The 17,196-nt window shown below is 41.5% G+C and overlaps 1 pseudogene; it reads left to right on the plus strand.

Annotated features, from left to right (window-relative positions):
• The first annotated feature begins 432 nt into the window (after positions 1-432).
• LOC105086007 (plexin-D1-like) lies at positions 433-12,754 on the plus strand (annotated as a pseudogene).
• The last annotated feature ends 4,442 nt before the right edge of the window (positions 12,755-17,196 follow it).

A 17,196-nucleotide genomic window follows, 5' to 3' on the forward strand; every position in this document is an offset into this window, starting at 1 on the left:
TCTTTGAATATTTTTTTTCAGATTCCTCAGTATACATGTCATAGCAAAAATTCCACTGTGCTGGAATTGACTGACTGTCAACATTTAATGATGAAGTGCCCACTACGCACAAGGCTCTGGGTCTCAACAGTGATCAAGAGAAACACCATCTCAGCCATCATATTGCTTATGATGTAAGTCCTGGGTTCTAGTCTCAAATCTACCACTGAATTTGAAGGTCGTGACATGATCTTGGACAAGTCATTTAATCTGTCAGCCTCTTTTTTCTCACCTATAAAATATAGAAGTTAACCAGGTCTTTTCGAGCACTAAATTACTATGAATATTCATGCTTCTGCCACTGCTGGGTTCTGCATCACAGGAAGCAGATTGAAATTTTCATTATCCAAACACCAACTTGACAGTGTAAAGTTTACTGACCTGTGCCTTACCATGAACATACAGGTAAACTATCTCTGGTTTCAATCTTCAAACTTTCACCTGAGATAAGATTTTTGGGTCTTTGAATGCTATTGGGAAAGACATCATACTTAACACACACAATATTAACAACATTTAAGAACTTCCTTTTATAAGCTGAGAAGCTATAATAGAGGAAACTAATAATTTATAATTCTGAAAGACTAATTCGTGTCTTCAGCTATGAACATGAGCACACATTGTCCCTTCATCCACAAATGATTCCATCTGGATATCTGTGCTGCTACTAATTTATCAAAAGGTCAAATGGATTTAAACTTCAAAAAAAGGGTGTAGATTTACTCCCTGCACACCTCCTTGATAGTTTAATTAGTATTTATACTTACTCAGCGTAATGTATTTAGTGGGACTGAGAATTCAGAATTAGGAGCTATGATCTAAAATCTAAAGTTTCTGAATCTGATTAAAAGTCATAGAATTCCAAATCTAAAGGAAATTCAAGTCTAACTCCCTCACTTTAAAGGTTATATACATATACATACACACATATACATAAAAATGTAACCCAGGGAATTAACTGATTGTCCTAATATCCTACAGCTGGCAAGTGACAATGAGGACCTGAGGAGCCCAGACATTTCTAGCTCTTTCCACTGAAGGAAATGAATCCTTCACTATATTCAGGTGACAAGATTATCTCCAAAATTCTTTCTAGTCTATATTTCAAGGCTCCTTGGAGATGGTTGAAATCTTCCATTTTCTGAGTGGAACTGGGAGGTGCACTCTATCAATCTGAGTTCTTAGCTGCAAGTAACAAAAGGCTTTAGCTGATTTAGAAGGAAAAAAATATTTAAGATTTCTGAATAGTTTCCAGAATCACCAGAAAAGGTGGAGAAACAGGATAGGAAAACACACAGAAATAAAGGAAGTTTGGCAGCAGCCAGGACCAAAACAAAAATTAAGTCATAGACCAGACTGGTGGAGTCACCAACACAGCAGCCACTGCACCCAGCACCCTGCGTGTTTCTGCCCCTGCTGCCTTGCCCCTAGACTGGATTCTGTCCTGGCCTTGGTTGTCTGCTTCAAGAGCCAAAGAATGTTAAGGTGAAGCCCTACACCTAATCCCTAGCTACATGAAAGGTTGAAGAACATGCATCTGACCTTTTCAGCTTCTACCATGGAAGGCAAGCTTTGCCACAGGACTTCCCCAAATATAGGAAGGAGTCTAGATCCAGGGAAGCTAGCCAGCTGGCCAGCTGGCCAGCTAGACAGACAGATAGACAAATAAACCCTTGTTCACAACAAGTAATATCTTTGAGAAACTTAAAGAAATGCATCCATGCCTACATAAATTAAACCCCTCTAAAAGTGACTGAAAATGATCCCTATACAGTATTCCAACCAATCTCAAGAATTTAATAATAGTGTAGAAGCCAGTTTTAGCATGATACATACAATGTATCTAGAAGGATCCACACTATAATGTTTATGCTATTAGCTTTGGGTGGTGGAAAATGAGTAATTTTGAAAATTTTACACTTAGCTAGAGTTTCTAAATTTTTCTGCCACTTATATGTGTTACGTGTGTAATAATTTTTTACCAAAACAATAATGAAGGGAAGAGCTTTCTAATTCAACTGGGAATTTTACATGATTCCAGACACTTTAACAATACATGATGTTTTCTAAGAAAGTAAATATAGCTTTTTATGACATTCACACACACAAAACCCTTTTAAATGCTAATTTTATTTTTGCAGTTATTTTAGAAACTTAAAGATTCACATTTTCCCACAAATAATTTCCTCAAAGAGTAGAATCTTTCCAATTATTTTTAAAAGGAGGGGGTTCTGATTAAGAGGGGGTTTAGCTTGTCAAAATACACTGTATTTTCCTCTTTACCAATTTATACGTCTCCCTTCCTGAAAGCTTTATTGCCCTCAATTGCTGTTGTCGGTAGCTTTCTACTGCTTTTGCTCTTGGAGGGTTAATTTGTAACATTTGGATGTCTTAGCACTCTTTCCTTCTTTTTCCCAAATACCCAAGCCCTCCACCCCTTAATTTTGCTAGTTGATTCTGTGCCCAGGCACTATTTACAGCTGGAAAGAATCCCAGATTCAGACAGCTGGTCTGGTCCTGTGATCTATAATTGCGTTCAGTTTTATCACGTATGACCCTAGACCACAAATACATTAAGGGCATCTATGCAAACTAAGTTTAATAAACATGAAGCACGTGTGCACATAGGTCCTATACTGTCAAGTCTGCATTCCACACTTTAAGGAAGAGAGGACTTACAGTACAGCTAAGAGTATCTTTGGCATCTATTCATGCAGGGATAAAGCCTCCCCTCCAGGCAGGTAGGCTTCTAGCACCCTGTGAGCAGACTGCTGTGGCTATCTCATTCCTTTTAATTCCCTGGTAAACTTCTCACCAGCCTGCTGGTGTCTTGTTTATTCCAACTAGGAGCACAGCAGTCAGACTAGCAGCATCATTAGCCTTCCCTGTTTATTTGCTGTTTCTGACAAATAATTGAGGGCATCAGGTTTCCCACTCCCTTCTCCAAACTGAGTCAGCTGCCTCCAGTAGCTAGGTGCCTTTTTTTCATGGCTTGCCCCACCCTGACCAAACTATCACATGATGGAACTGAGGGAGGTGGGATGGAAGCAGCCTAGGTCAATACAGCACAGATTCATTGCTTGCACCCAAAGTTCAGCAGCTCTTGTAAACTAAACACATCAATTGGTTGCATACCCTTAGTCAATTTTCAGATTTCTGTAATGGTTGTTTTTGGCAGTGTTATCCAGTTTTATCACTGTTTTATGGGAAGAGGATTTGCTATGCTCTTCACTCTACCACTCCCAATCTCTAGATATTAACTGAAAAAAAGAAAAGAAAAGAAAAGAAAAGAAAAGAGCCATTACCACATTGCAACCGTACTCTCATTAGTGAAAAGAGAGGCAGAGAAGCTTCTAGATTCTAGACTCTGCATAGGTGGGATGGGACTGGATGGAGTGGGAATTAACAACAATTTTGTTTCTTGTTCCCTTCAAGCGTATTTATTGTCTACATTTCTCAATATCTCAGTAGCAAAAGAGTATTATTGCCTAAGCCTATATTTTACAGAATAAAATGATCCATCCATCAAGATGCAAATTGCCATAGCAATTGCATACAGTAAAAAAAAAAATCTATTATCGTTGTCCAGGGACCATATCAATTCACTTTAAATATTTATGAAGTTTTTTTTTACTTTATAAATCTATAAACCTGTTATAAGTTTCCATAGCTCTTCTTTCTCTGACTAGGAGGCTGAATCATTGAAAATAACTCCTACTTATAATATAGTCCAGCTAAAGGTGATAAATGTAATAGTTTATTATTGACTTTTGGGCTGTTAAGGTACAAAGTTACTCAATTTTTCCACGTTTTCTTTTACCTGCACATGCCCATAAACACAACGCCAAGATATTCTTTATTTCAGAGGCTACATACAAACTGGTAACCTCTGGCTGAAAAATAGGTTTTATTTAGCTCTTATTATACCTTTTAAAATATTGAGCTAATAATTAAAATTCACATATGTCAGATAAAATTATGAGTACCTGCTTCTTTTTGAAAAAAAAAAAAAAAGACCTGGTGATACCACACCTAATAATGTCTGCCCTTTTTATAAAAACAAGCAATCTCCAATATGTTACAATCCTCACCTGTCCCTATAGTTTTCCTAACACTGAGAACCAAAGTCAGCTACCATCAATCATTTCACTTGCATTATTTTTCTTTTTTATGATAGAGAATGTTTTTTAAATGCCTTAATTAAAAATGGGAAGAAAAATAGAAACTAAGAGGACTATTTGATTATCCTTCACCCAGCTCTCTTCACTTAATGCTCCCTGTCTTTCTGTTCCTAGATTAAAACCAAACAGTCACTTAAAATAAAAATAATTCAAGATTGTAGGATTCTTGCTTATCAAGTTGGCCGATGCCAGAAGGTAATCCAGAAGCTGTTCAAAAATCAACTGATTGCATAGTGTAGTGGTTACATGCCCAAAATCTAGAGCCAGATTACTTGGGTTCAGATCACTATGGATTTTGTGATCTTAGGCAAATTAATGTCTCTGAGATTCAGTTGTCCTGCCTATAAAATGGAAATAATGATAGCATTCATCTTGTAACTTGAAGATGAAATTAAGTGCTCAGAACTGTGCCTAGTAAGTAGTAAATGCTATAAACATGTCTGCTATTGTTATTACAGAAAAGCAACTGCCACTATAAACACTTTGACATTGTCCAGTGTCAATGGAATTGAAAATCATGCTTTGTAAAAATACTTTATCTCCAGGATATATATAAATGCTTTTATAAAATTATGTCTATGCAATAAAAATTAAATAGAGAACAAAGCAATTATCTAATAAATTTAACTAATGCAGACACTTAATTTGCCCAGATAAATCAGGTCCTAATTTTTTTAACCTTTCAAAGCAACTAATAGAGATTGGGTCCTGAAATGTCTAAATATTTGCATCAACTCTCTGAATTACTCACTTTGCATACATATTCCTAATTTTTTAAGTAACTTGTTTAAAAATAATAACAACTATGTCTTCAACAAATATTCCCCTTATGGTTCTATAAACATTGATATCCCATCTAAATACCAGTCCCTTGAGCTCCCTACTCTGCTTCTGACTTTTTCCTTTCCAAAATGAAGTGTCTACAACTAAATTTCCTTTCCATTGTCCCCCACACTTCTGCTTAGATGGTTAGGGCGTTACGGCAAGGTTGGGGTGTGATGTGAGGCAATAAAAGGAAAGAAAATAAAACATCTACCTAATGCAAAAGAATGCACAAAGCATCACTTATAGTTTTACAAAGAAAATGCCGTAGACAGCTGTTAGATTCCAACATATGTCTTCCATAAATGCAGTAAGGAGAAGATACATGGGTATGAATACCATTGAATAGCACACAATGAGTCTTAATTGTCTGTCTTGGAAGTAACCTACAGGCTGAAACATTGCCCAGCAAGACAAGGAGATCCTTGCACTTCAGCCTTAGCTAGAACATGAAATCTGTAGTCCCAGAAAGGACCCTTCCTAGGCCAGTCTGGTTCCCAAAGGCTCTACTTTCAACTCTAGGGTAATTTATGATATCTACTCAAGACTCCCAGGGCAAAGCAAGATATTATGTTGATGGATTTGGTCAATCAAGTCAAAATAGCTACCTTAAAATATAAAAGTTTTTTTTTTAATTACCAAATAATATGTGCTACACACATTCCTCACCTTTACCCCAATCCTGGGACTCAGGGATAGTGGGTCAGCTTCAAGAATATGTCCCATATGACAAGGAATTTTTTTTTTCTTGAAAGTTTAATTGTTCTTAGAAAATTATCAACTTGGATGTTCTAGATGTTCCCAGAGAAATAGAGAGGATGCTACAAAGGGCCAGTCTCAAATTTTAAATGGGGCCACTGAAGAAGACATTAATAGAACAATGAACACCAGGTTCTGACTTACAATAAGTATTATAACAAGTCCAGAGGTCAAATCTGGAGCTAACTTTTCCTACCCTGTCTTGTCCAACAGCTCCTTCCTGCTTCCAAACTCACTTTGCCCTCACTAAATTCATTCTTTCATAAAACTGAACTGAGCACTGCCAGGTTAAACAATTTAGATCAACTGGAAAAAAGACAAAATATATTTTTCTACAAAGAGTTCACGTAGAAAATCAACCTACCCAAAACATTAAAAAACACAGACAAACAACATATATGCACGAGCAGAGGGATATAAGGGTCCCATGTGTTTTGGACCAGTGCAAGCTTTGGACCAAGCAAGACTGAGAAAAAAGAACAATAGACTGAAAGCTCGAAGACTGGGCTGTAATCCTGAACTCTGACACAACACGTTACTACCTGTGTAACACTTCACAGAACCCTGCACTATTGCAGAAAAACGTGTTACAGCTCAGTTGTGACAGCAGCCTGGATCCAGGCGAGAGACCAAGCAGCACTCGGAGAGTTGGAGAACTCAGGTTTTTTACGCCAGTGAGCCCAGAGAAGTTAACACTCCAAGCTCTGGACCCCGTCTGTAGGTTTACATAGGCTTTTATAGGCTGCCAGTTTACATTTTGCAACATCATATGTAAATAAGGTATAACAAAAGTTGACTAATTAGGAACAAGTTTTGTAGAAATGGACCAATCAGGAGGGAGAGAAATAACCAATCAGGAGTGAGCTCCATGCAAATGAAGTACTACAAATGGACAAATCAGGAGTGAGGGAAATGGACCAATCAGGAGTGAAGGAAATAACCAATCAGGAGTGATCTCAGGGAACCTATAGAATTTTAAGGGTAAGTTCCACTTTCCTAGAAGTAAGCCATTTCAGAGGCAAAAAGTGAGATAACGTCGCTGGGCCAGGGAACCGGATGGTGCTGGCAGGAGAGTAGTGGCCCTGGCAGGAGAGTAGTGGCCCTGCCTGGGGGTCCTGCCGGTCTTTTTTATGGGGCTTCCCACCTCACACCTTTCTGGCACCAATAAGTAAAATGAACAGATTAGATCAAAAAGTTCCCTCTCAGCTCTATCTAGAAATTAATATAAAGAATACCAAAGACTTTTCAAAAGGCTTGCTGCTGTATTCCATAATGGTATGGTTTAAATTATTAGGAAAATCCTGAGCTTTTCCATTCAGTGGTATTTATTATAACAGGCTTTGTCCAAGGTGTCATAAACTGAGCATTTAAATATATGCGGAATGTAAAGAACCAATTTGTATAAAATGGAATTAAACGTGGAAACTTCTTAGGGGCTTATCCTGAGAAAGTAGATGGTATGTTTAAAACTACAAATCTCCAAAAAAAAAAAAAAAAAAATACACAAACACACATTTTACACACAATTATAGAAGACTCACCGACCCTTAGACAGATTGGATTTTGAGAAAAACTGTCATCTGAACATAAGAAGTTAAGGGAGGTTGGGCTAATAAGGGCTGGGCAACTTGGAAGAAGGGAATCCATGTGATAATGTGTTTAATTAACAGCTACTTTATAGTATAAAACAGCTTGGTATTAGAAGTCTTCAATTAGAAAGCAAATACAGCATTTTTAGTCACATTTAAACTTTTGAAAACACGAACAGTGTATTTTCATTCATTCATTCCGAAAAGGAAATGCTGTTCATTTTCATTCAAAGACCAGTTTCCTTTTCATTCTCAAAAAAAAAAAAACAACAAAAAAAACCCAAAAAACAAACAGACAAAAAGCATGATGAGATGCCCTCTTCTGTTTCAAAACTGTTAATGCAGGGTTTTTTGAATTCTAGCAATTTGGAGGATTTCATATTAAACTGTGAACGCAGCAGGATTTTAAAATCCTAAAGCACTCCATTGACCTCCAGCAATCGGAATATATCCTTGTGCAGCAGAAGTTCCTCTTGGCCAATTAAAAAGTCCTCATTTCTCTCTCTGTATAATAGCACACCCTGCTCCTGGCTGAGAAGAAAATAAAATTAACCTTGGGCTGGCAGCCGTGTGCCTGATTTCCCTGGGTGAGTGAATGAGCTCACCAAATGTATAAATAATGTGTCCAAGTCCCCTTGTTGCTCAGTTTTGGGTTTTTTTTTTTTTTTTTAATATTCATTGCCCAGAGCCTTGAGCACAATTTCAAACTGTTAATGTGTTAAATACTTTCACCAGGGTTTGATTCTAGTTGCTGAAAAACCAGTAACAGTAAACCCAGAAAGATGGCCCAAACTTCCTGTTTTTTGTTGGCAGAATTTTGCTCTGCAACTTGCAAAGTTTGACAAATTATGCAAAGAAACAAATGTAAAAGGACAGTTTAGAGATACACATCGAGGTGGAGCACAGTTGTTTTAGTGAAACTACCACTGGGCAGCTGCCAGTAGCATCTGGGCAGGAAGGAAATGCAAATTAAAAGGAAAAATTAGGCCATTTTAGAGCAAAGCGATTTTTCAGCAGAAGCTCAGTGCTAACACTAAAGAATAAAGAAGGTATTATGTAGTTTTAAATTGAATTGATTGATTCCTTTCCTCAGTTCTTCTAAACTGCCTCTTTTCCTCTTCCCTGGAGGCACTGAGGGGTTGTGATAAGGGCAGCGGCTGTTCTCATCTCTGATACTTCGCACAACCTTTTTTCATCTCATTCAACCACAGAAAGTGAGTTTGTCCTTCTCTAAGATGTGTACCCTTTGACTGAAATCAAAGCTATTCGCTTTTTTTTTTTTTTTTTTGTCTTTCAATCATCTTCAGAACTAAACAAACAACTCCAACCTAGAAAATGAGACTTTGGAATCAGAACTGAATTTTAGACACTCTCTGCTTCTCACCAGTCCTTTGAATTTGAGATTCCTCAGCCATGAGATTCAGAAGTGTTCCCACTACACTATCAAGTGGCTGTTAAGGTAAAAGTGAGATAATATATGGAAATGCACTTTAATGCTATCCTTTGCCTTTATTTATTAACTCATTTAATCCTCACAACAGCTTGATAAAGTAAAGACTATTTTATCCCTATGTTACAGGTAAGGAAACTGAAATAGAGGAATTAAGTAACTTGCCTAAGGCCTCCCAGCTCCTGACGTCAGGACCTCTGACACTCAGACCCAGGGAGTCTGGTTCCGGGGCTCCAGGACTTGCAGCACCACACACTACTGTCCAGGACAGGCGTCAAGTGTGGCTATTCATTCATTTATCCATCAGATATTTACTGATCATCCACCATGAACTGCATACACTTTGATTATGACTAAAAATGATCAAATCAATGAGATTTTTATTACTTTTCATTTTCACTTTCTTCACCCTACAGGAAATGTACAGAACACAGTGTAAGAAGAAGAAAGAAAAGAAGACTCCAAACCCACCATTGAGACACTTTTCAAAATAGTCTCATTGAAACTTAAGGTGCTACAGTTCAGAGGAGAGGACTCCTCTGTGGTGGAGGCTCAGTGACCACGGGCAAGAGGGCTTGGAGGCGGGGGAGGCAGCCATGCACAGCGGACAGCGTGCACCTCCACAGGCAGGTGCAGAGCGGGCAGTGTCGCAAAAGCAGAGGCAAGCTAAATCGGGACCAGGATTTTCAGCTCACTGAATAGCAGAGTCACGCAGGAAACCCCAAAGCCCCAAACACTTAATCCTCAGCCTTCCTCACTAGTTTGCTGTGAGTCTGTAGGAGACAACATCTGTGAACACACTTGCTGGACTGTAAAGTGCTCTACCCCGTTAGATGCAACGACCAAGTGACCACAGTGAGTGGCCCCCACCTCAACCAGGACTCCAAAATGGGTCCTCTCTATAGGAGACACAGACACAATACTTAGTTTTTAAAATTAGGGAAGGGAGGATTCAAATCCCAGAATTCACTTATAATCCTCTAGAAAAAAAAAATCATCATTACATAAATGATAATTAATAGTTTTAATACTAATAAGGCTTTCTCTTCCAAAGCAATGGTCTCAAGAACTTCAAATAAGTTTAACTTCATTAGCCAACTTTCCCTGTAGTAAGCTGTCATTGCTATTATTCACCCTATTTTTAAGAAAGGGAATTTTTAAATAAAAATTTAAAAGAATGAACAGGACTGTGATATTGTGATATAATAAGAAATATGTATTTGGACTTCATCCCTGGTTCCTGGCACAGAGCTCCTAAAACCCTTATTTCCTGAGTGGCTGGGGTAAGAGGAGAGTCTTTTGTTATTCATAATAATCTTCTTTCAACCCTACCTGAGATTATGCTTAATGAAGTGACTCTTGGTGGACACAAATAGCTCTAGGATGGGGCTGGATGACACAGTAACCAATCCCAATCATGTGATTGGAAGGTTGGACTTTTCAGCCCCATCCCTGACCTCCAAGGCAGGGAGAGGGGCTGGAAATTGAACCCATGGCCAATGATTTAATCAATTGTGCCTACATAATGGAATCTCCATAAAAACTCAAAACAGGGTTCACAGAGCTTCCAAGTTGGTGACTGCATTCATGTGCCAGGAAGGTGGCACACCCCAAACTCCATGGGAACAGAAGCTCCCACACCCTTCCTAACCTCACCATTGGTATCTCTTCATCTGGGTGTCATTTGCATCCTTTATAATATCCTTTATAATAAACCAGTAATAGTGAGTAAAGTGTTTTCCTCAGTCCTGTGAGCTGTTATAGCAAATTACTGAACCTGAAGAGGGGCTCTGGGGAATCTCCAATGTGTAGCCAAGTCAGAGAGAAGTGTGGTTTACCTGGGGACCCACTACTTGCAATTGGCTTTTGAAGTGAGGGGCAGCCTTATGGGACTGAATCCTTAACCTCTGGGGTCTGTAACTCTGGGTAGTGTCAAAATTGTATTAAATTGTTGGACTCCACATAGAATTAGAGAATTGCTTAGTGTGGAAAACCTACATATTTGGTGTCTGAATTGTTGACAGTAAAAACAGATAATAGCAGGGATATTTTAGCATTTCTACAGGAAGCCAAACCATGTCACCTGCCAGGAATAAGACTGCTCTATCTGGGAACATGCACACTTTCCACTTTCTTCACTTGGCAATGTTGATTCCTTTTTGAAAATGCTGGCCAAGTGTGGGCTCTTTCCTCTTCCATAATCTGCCCCTTCTGATACATATTAACAGTATTAACTTAGAAAGTGCAACATCCCTCTCTCGGCATACTCTGCCCCTCTTCTAGGACACCTGGAGAGAGGAGGCTCTTGGAGCTCATTGTTGTCAATCAGTTCTCTATCTCACACATACACACACACACACACGTGCGTGCAGCACGTGAGTGTATATACACCATCCTGCCCTTGAACGAGCTGGTAACCCTCAAAGGTTAACGGATAACCTTTAACAGGTGGAATGGGTAAAAGACTCACTAAATTCACAGAAGCCAGTCAAGAAGTCCAAGGGTAACCCTGGGCCCATAAGTTTAGACATTTACTCAAAACAGCACATTCAAAATCACCTCAGAAAGGTGAAAGTGTAGACAGAAGTAACTATAAATATTTTTCATCAGTAAAGTAAGGGCTGAAAGTGTGTGTGATTACAAAATGGAGAAGAACGGTGAGGTTTCATCATCAGGGGTGCTTTTCTGCCGAGTAGGTCTATCATTTAAGAAGTAGATGGACCATCGACGCCATCACCGGCAAGGCCCGCTACACGCTCAGCGAGGAGTGGCTGCTGCGCGAGAACATCAAGGCCAAACCCCACAACCTCAACGTGTCCTTCTAGGGCTGCGGCATGGGCGCGCTGAGTGTGCAAGCCATGGACACGGACACGCTGATGCAGGTGAAGGAGAAGATTCTGGAAGTCTTCTCCAAGAACGTGCCCTACTCCTAGTGGCCGCGTGCCGAGGACGTCGAGCTGGAGTGGTTCGCCTCCAGCATGCAGAGCTACATCCTGCGGGACATGGACGACACCTCAGTGGTGGAGGATGGCGGCAAGAAGCTCAACACGCTGGCCCACTGCAAGATCCCTGAAGGTGCCTCCCTGTCCATGAGCCTCACAGACAAGAAGGACAACATGCTGGGCCGAGTGAGAGACTTGGACGCAGAGCAGTATTTCCATTTGGTGCTGCCCACGGATGAGCTAGCAGAACCCAAGAAGTCCCACTGGCAGAGCCACTGCAAGAAGGTGCTCCTGGAGATCTATCTGCTGTCCACCAAGGGCACACTGCACAAGTTTCTAGATGACCTGTTCAAGGCCATTCTGAGCATCCGTGAAGACAAGCCTCCACTGGTCGTCAAGTATTTCTTTGACTTTCTGGAGGAGCAAGCCGAGAAGAGGGGGATCTCAGACCCCCGACACCCTGCACATCTGGAAGACCAACAGCCTTCCTCTCTGGTTCTGGGTGAACATCCTGAAGAACCCTGAGTTCGTCTTCGACATCGACAAGACGCACCAGATCGACCCCTGCCTGGTCATCGCACAGGCCTTCATCGACGTCTCCTCCATCTCCGACCTGCAGCTGGGCAAGGATTTGCCAACCAACAAGCTCCTCTACGCCAAGGGGATTCCCGAGTACCAGAAAATCGTGCAGCGCTACTACAAACAGATCCACGACATGACCCCTGCTCAGCGAGCGGGAGATGAACGCGCACCTGGCCGAGGAGTTGCGGAAATACCAGAATGAGTTCAACACCAACGTGGCCATGGCAGAGATTTATAAATGCGCCAAGAGGTATCACCCACAGATCATGACCACCCTGGAGGCGAACCCCACGGCCCGGAGGACGCAGCTGCAGCACAAGTTCGAGCAGGTGGTGGCCCTGATGGAGGACAACATCTACCGGTGCTACAGCAAGGCCTGAGCCTGAGGCAGCGGGGCAGAGGCCGAGGGGCGCCACCCTCTGCTTCTCTCTGCTCCCAGTGCCTCTGACTCCGGCTGGGGAATGACTGAGAAGAGGCGGCCGGGGTGGGGGACGATGGGCCTCTCTGAGCCAGGCGGAGGAGCCCCCGGCCCTGGCCCCTCAGGCACCGTCCCCTCCCACCTTCCCCCCCGACCCGGGCTTTGGGACGGGAACTCGAACCCTGCAGCCCATCCCGGGTGAGGCTCCTGCCGGCCATGCAGCACAGCCTGGAAGGCGCCCCCACTCCCCCCGCCACGGCCGAGGGCCCTGCCCCACGCAGTCCAGCGCCAGCGAACCAACCCGCGGGCCACGGGCCGCCTGGCCCACAGGCCGCAGCCGGAAGCACTACCTCATCCAACCTGGCGGAGGGAGTCCCCCTGAACCAGCCCTCGGTTGGTTTCTGCTTCAGCCACTGAAACATTGTTCCCGTCTCCCCTCACCCGGAGAGTTCTTGACTACGCACGGGTTCAAGCAGTGTCATATTTTGGTTGCTTGAGCAGCTGCTGGTGGCGGGGGCCGCGCCCACTGCCCGCGGGAAGGCTCCAAGCCGCCGCACGAGCTGGGCGGGCCGACGACCAGGGGACAGGCGCGGGGCGATCCTGGCCTCGAGAGGGGAGGCTGCGCTGTACCAAGGCTGTAGCTGGGCTACTTGATCTTGCTGGAAGTGTTTCTAAAGATAGCATCTTTAGAATGTTGTTGTTGTTGTTGTTGTTGTTGTTGTTGTTGTTGTTGTTGTTGTTTAAAGCTTTTATATTAAAAAACTTGCCAACTGTGAATAGCTGCCGCTCGAGCAGAGGACCCGGGGAGAGGTCCCCAGGGGCTCCCAGCGCAACACTGGAAACGACTGCTCCAGGGACCGGCAGACCTGGCAGAGACCCCCGCGACGCCCTGAGAAAGTTGCCCTTCCTGAGCTGTCAGAAGCTCCGTCTGTGAAGACCCGGCCGCTGGCGCAGACCCACCCGGCACCAGACAGTCTCGGGGCTGCGCGGGAGGGGGAGGCTGGGACGCTCTGGAACCTTCTTTATAATAAAAGCCTGACTGGAAAACCTAAAAAAAAAAGAAAGAAAGAAAGAAAGAAAGAAGTAGAAGGATAATGGAAAGCATCCATGACACTGTCATGCCTGGAAACCTTTCAAATTCAGCTTTGGATAGACGTCTAGGGTTGAGAAGGCGACTCAACATATCAAAAGGGATTTAGGTCTCATCTGGAAAAGCACCTCAAAGCAGAAAGCAGTTAACACACTGGTTACCAAGGCTTAACAAGGGAAGATGTAAATTATGTAGATTTTCCAAACAGACCTTCCCCTGAAGGCAGAAGAACTAATTAAATGACATAGGATCACAGATTCTTGGAAAATGTTTTAGAGATGTAGATCCTTGCTCCATTCCACGTGATCCTGTACCTTTTGACTGAGATTTTCCAGTATGCAGAAGGCTACTACCAAGGCACTCTTACACTTTTAAATGTTAATTTGAAAGAAAAAAGTTTCTTTTCACTTTGGCATGAAATCAGCCTCCATATAACTCATATTTACTGATCTGAGGACTTCTGGATTAGCGAGAATAATTCTCCGTGGCAGTTCTTGAGAAATGAAGAGAGTCGTCAGTCCCTGCTCTTCTCTAGATTAAATAGCTGCAGTACCCTTTGAAATTCAGATGGCATGGTTTCCAGGGTCTCTCAAAACACTAGGGGCTGTGTTTTGACATCAAACTTCAGTGTTCCTAAGGATCACCTGGAATGCTTGTTAAAGGTGAAATGAAGCCTGCCAGCCCCAGCCCCAGCCCCACCCCATGTTCTTGTACCAGAGCAGGACCCTGTGGGGCCTTCCTGGGACAGACCCCTCCCCCATAACCTCTGCTGTATGTCCTCTCTGATCTGCTATAGGTCCTCTCTAATAATAGTATCTCATGTATATTTCCTGAGTTTTTCAGATGCTAAAAACCACCACCTAAGGGAAGAAATGGACTACTTAAAGACTGAGAGCAAGTAGCTCCCAGACCCTCTGGCACCTAAGGGTTGACAGTGTTGACCACCCTGTTACCTCAACATCAACCGATCAGAGAATTGTGCACGAGCTGATTGCTACCCTGTGACAACCGCCATTACCTGGCCTTTAAATAGGCTTTGCTGAAACCCTTTGGGGAGTTCGGGGTTTTCTTAGGCGTGAGCCACTCCATCCTCCTTGCTCAGCCCTGCAATAAACATTTTTCTGCTCCAAACTCTGAAGTTTCGGTTCATTTGTCCTCACTGTGCCTTGGGCACACAAACTTCCCTGCCATAACATTCTGATGTAGTCAGGATATCTAGGATGGGATCTGAAGCAGAATGTTTAGGTCTCCCTTCCTGATGCAGGTGGCGTAAGATCCATACTTGAGAAACTGTGCTGGTATATGCTGGCCCCATCAAAGTGTAATATCACAAACTGGACATGGCACTCCAAATTCCCGCCTACTAATTCAAAGTCCGATGAAACCATTACCCTCTCTGATCTGGACACACAAACCTACTTCAAAAGACTCACCTCTTTTGAATAAAATATTTTGTCAATTCTGTACTTTGGGAATGTACCTGCAAGGCACATTAACTTTGATGTCTAAGTGAGGATGTTTTCTATGACCCAAATCATAACTATGAAAGTTGAAGTTTGATTTTTATTATTATGGGAGCAGATATAATGAAAAACAACCTTTTAAGTCCTGGCTCTGGTCCTGCCTGACAGAAGAAATCCCAAACAGCCTAGGAATATTCCTTCACCCTGATCTCTTTACTATTATTATAGTCTTCGGAGAATTATTTACTATTTTAAAACTCAGTCATTTTATGTGCCTGTTCTTACTTTTGATCAGAGACCATCCTGTCAATATTCTTCATGTGCCCCCATTGTCACAGGTTCTGTGGACAATTATAAGATCCTCTTCTGGGAAAAACAAAGGACAGAACAAACTCCATTTCCAGCTGGGGTTAAATGGCAGGAGACACAGTGTCCCAACCAGCAGAATAATGAAGTGGAAAATAGCAATTCCAGGTTCAGGTATGAGTCAGGAACAAGGCATGAAGCAATGTCCCAGCCAAATATCTGATATGCCCAGCAGGAGTGAGGCCTCCCTGTGACCAAGGACAAGTCTCCATATCAGATTCAGGTGTGACAGCTAGAATAAAGACAACTTTTGTCCCTGATCTAAGCAGAGAAACTGAAAGAAACTACTTTAAGAGCCAGACTGGTTCAGACACTCCAAAAGAAAAGTGTTTATGAAAATAGAGGACACTGATTATCAAAACTTACAGAATAGTTCATAGAGGTCCCATGTACCCATCTACCAGTTTCCTCCGATGGTAACAATTTATGCAACTAGAGTACAATATCAAAGTCAAGAAATTAACATTGGTACAATTTACAGACCTTATTCGGATTTCACCTGTTTTATATGTGCTCATTTGTATGCATTTCTATGTGAATATATAGTTCTGTGTGATTTTATCACACATGGAGATTCATGTAATATTATGATATATCATGTATTATCATTATATGATATTACAATATCATATCATACCATGATATTATCAAGCTTTAAATCTCCAGAATATGGTGATTTGTTTTTCTAAGGTTCTATATTGTTCATAAAGTTATTGAATTAGAATTGTAATGAAGCTTAACCTCAAGAAATCCTTAATCAAAGAAATCCTATTTAAAATTTTAAAATACTCTTTTTTCCTTTTAAATAAGTAAAAACTTTAACTGATAGTATTCAATTTTAGAGTACAGGAAGTCTGGCCTTCTCATACACTGCTTTTAGGAGTAAAAATCAGTACAACTGTTCTGGAAACAAATATGTACCAAGGGCTTTTTAATGTTTTGTACCTTCTGATCTAGGAACTCCCTTTCTAGAAATATATATTAAGAAAATAAGCAGAGAGTTGGACAATTATTATGAAAAATTACGTTTATTTAGTGTTATCTACACTGGTGAAAAATGTAAACAAAGGGATTAGTTGAACAAATTAAGGCCCATTGAAGCAATGCTATGTTATACAACAGTTGAAAGTGGTAATTTTCAGGGGCTTACAGCCTAAAGAGAATCTCCATAATAAAATGTTAAGTAGAAATAGTAGCTATAGCTCATAGCTCACATTTGTTTTGTGGAGATGGATTTTTAAATCTCTGGACTTCTGTTTCTGGGAAGATGAGGTAATGTGCTTTTCTCTATTCTTCTCACTAAGTACAACGTTATATGTGAAACAAACATAAAAACAATCAGAAAGGTGGAGGAAAGAAGGCAAAATAGTTAGGGACCTCAAGACCCACGGAATGACATGGTTATGGTACCCTGGATTTTCTGTTTGCCTCATATATGCCCAGACTTGGAGCTAAGGAGACCAGCTGTCCAATAAACAAATGCAGATTTTTTAAA

The sequence above is a fragment of the Camelus dromedarius genome, chromosome 2 (genome assembly GCF_036321535.1).
Source record: "Camelus dromedarius isolate mCamDro1 chromosome 2, mCamDro1.pat, whole genome shotgun sequence".
NCBI classification, from domain to species: domain Eukaryota; kingdom Metazoa; phylum Chordata; class Mammalia; order Artiodactyla; family Camelidae; genus Camelus; species Camelus dromedarius.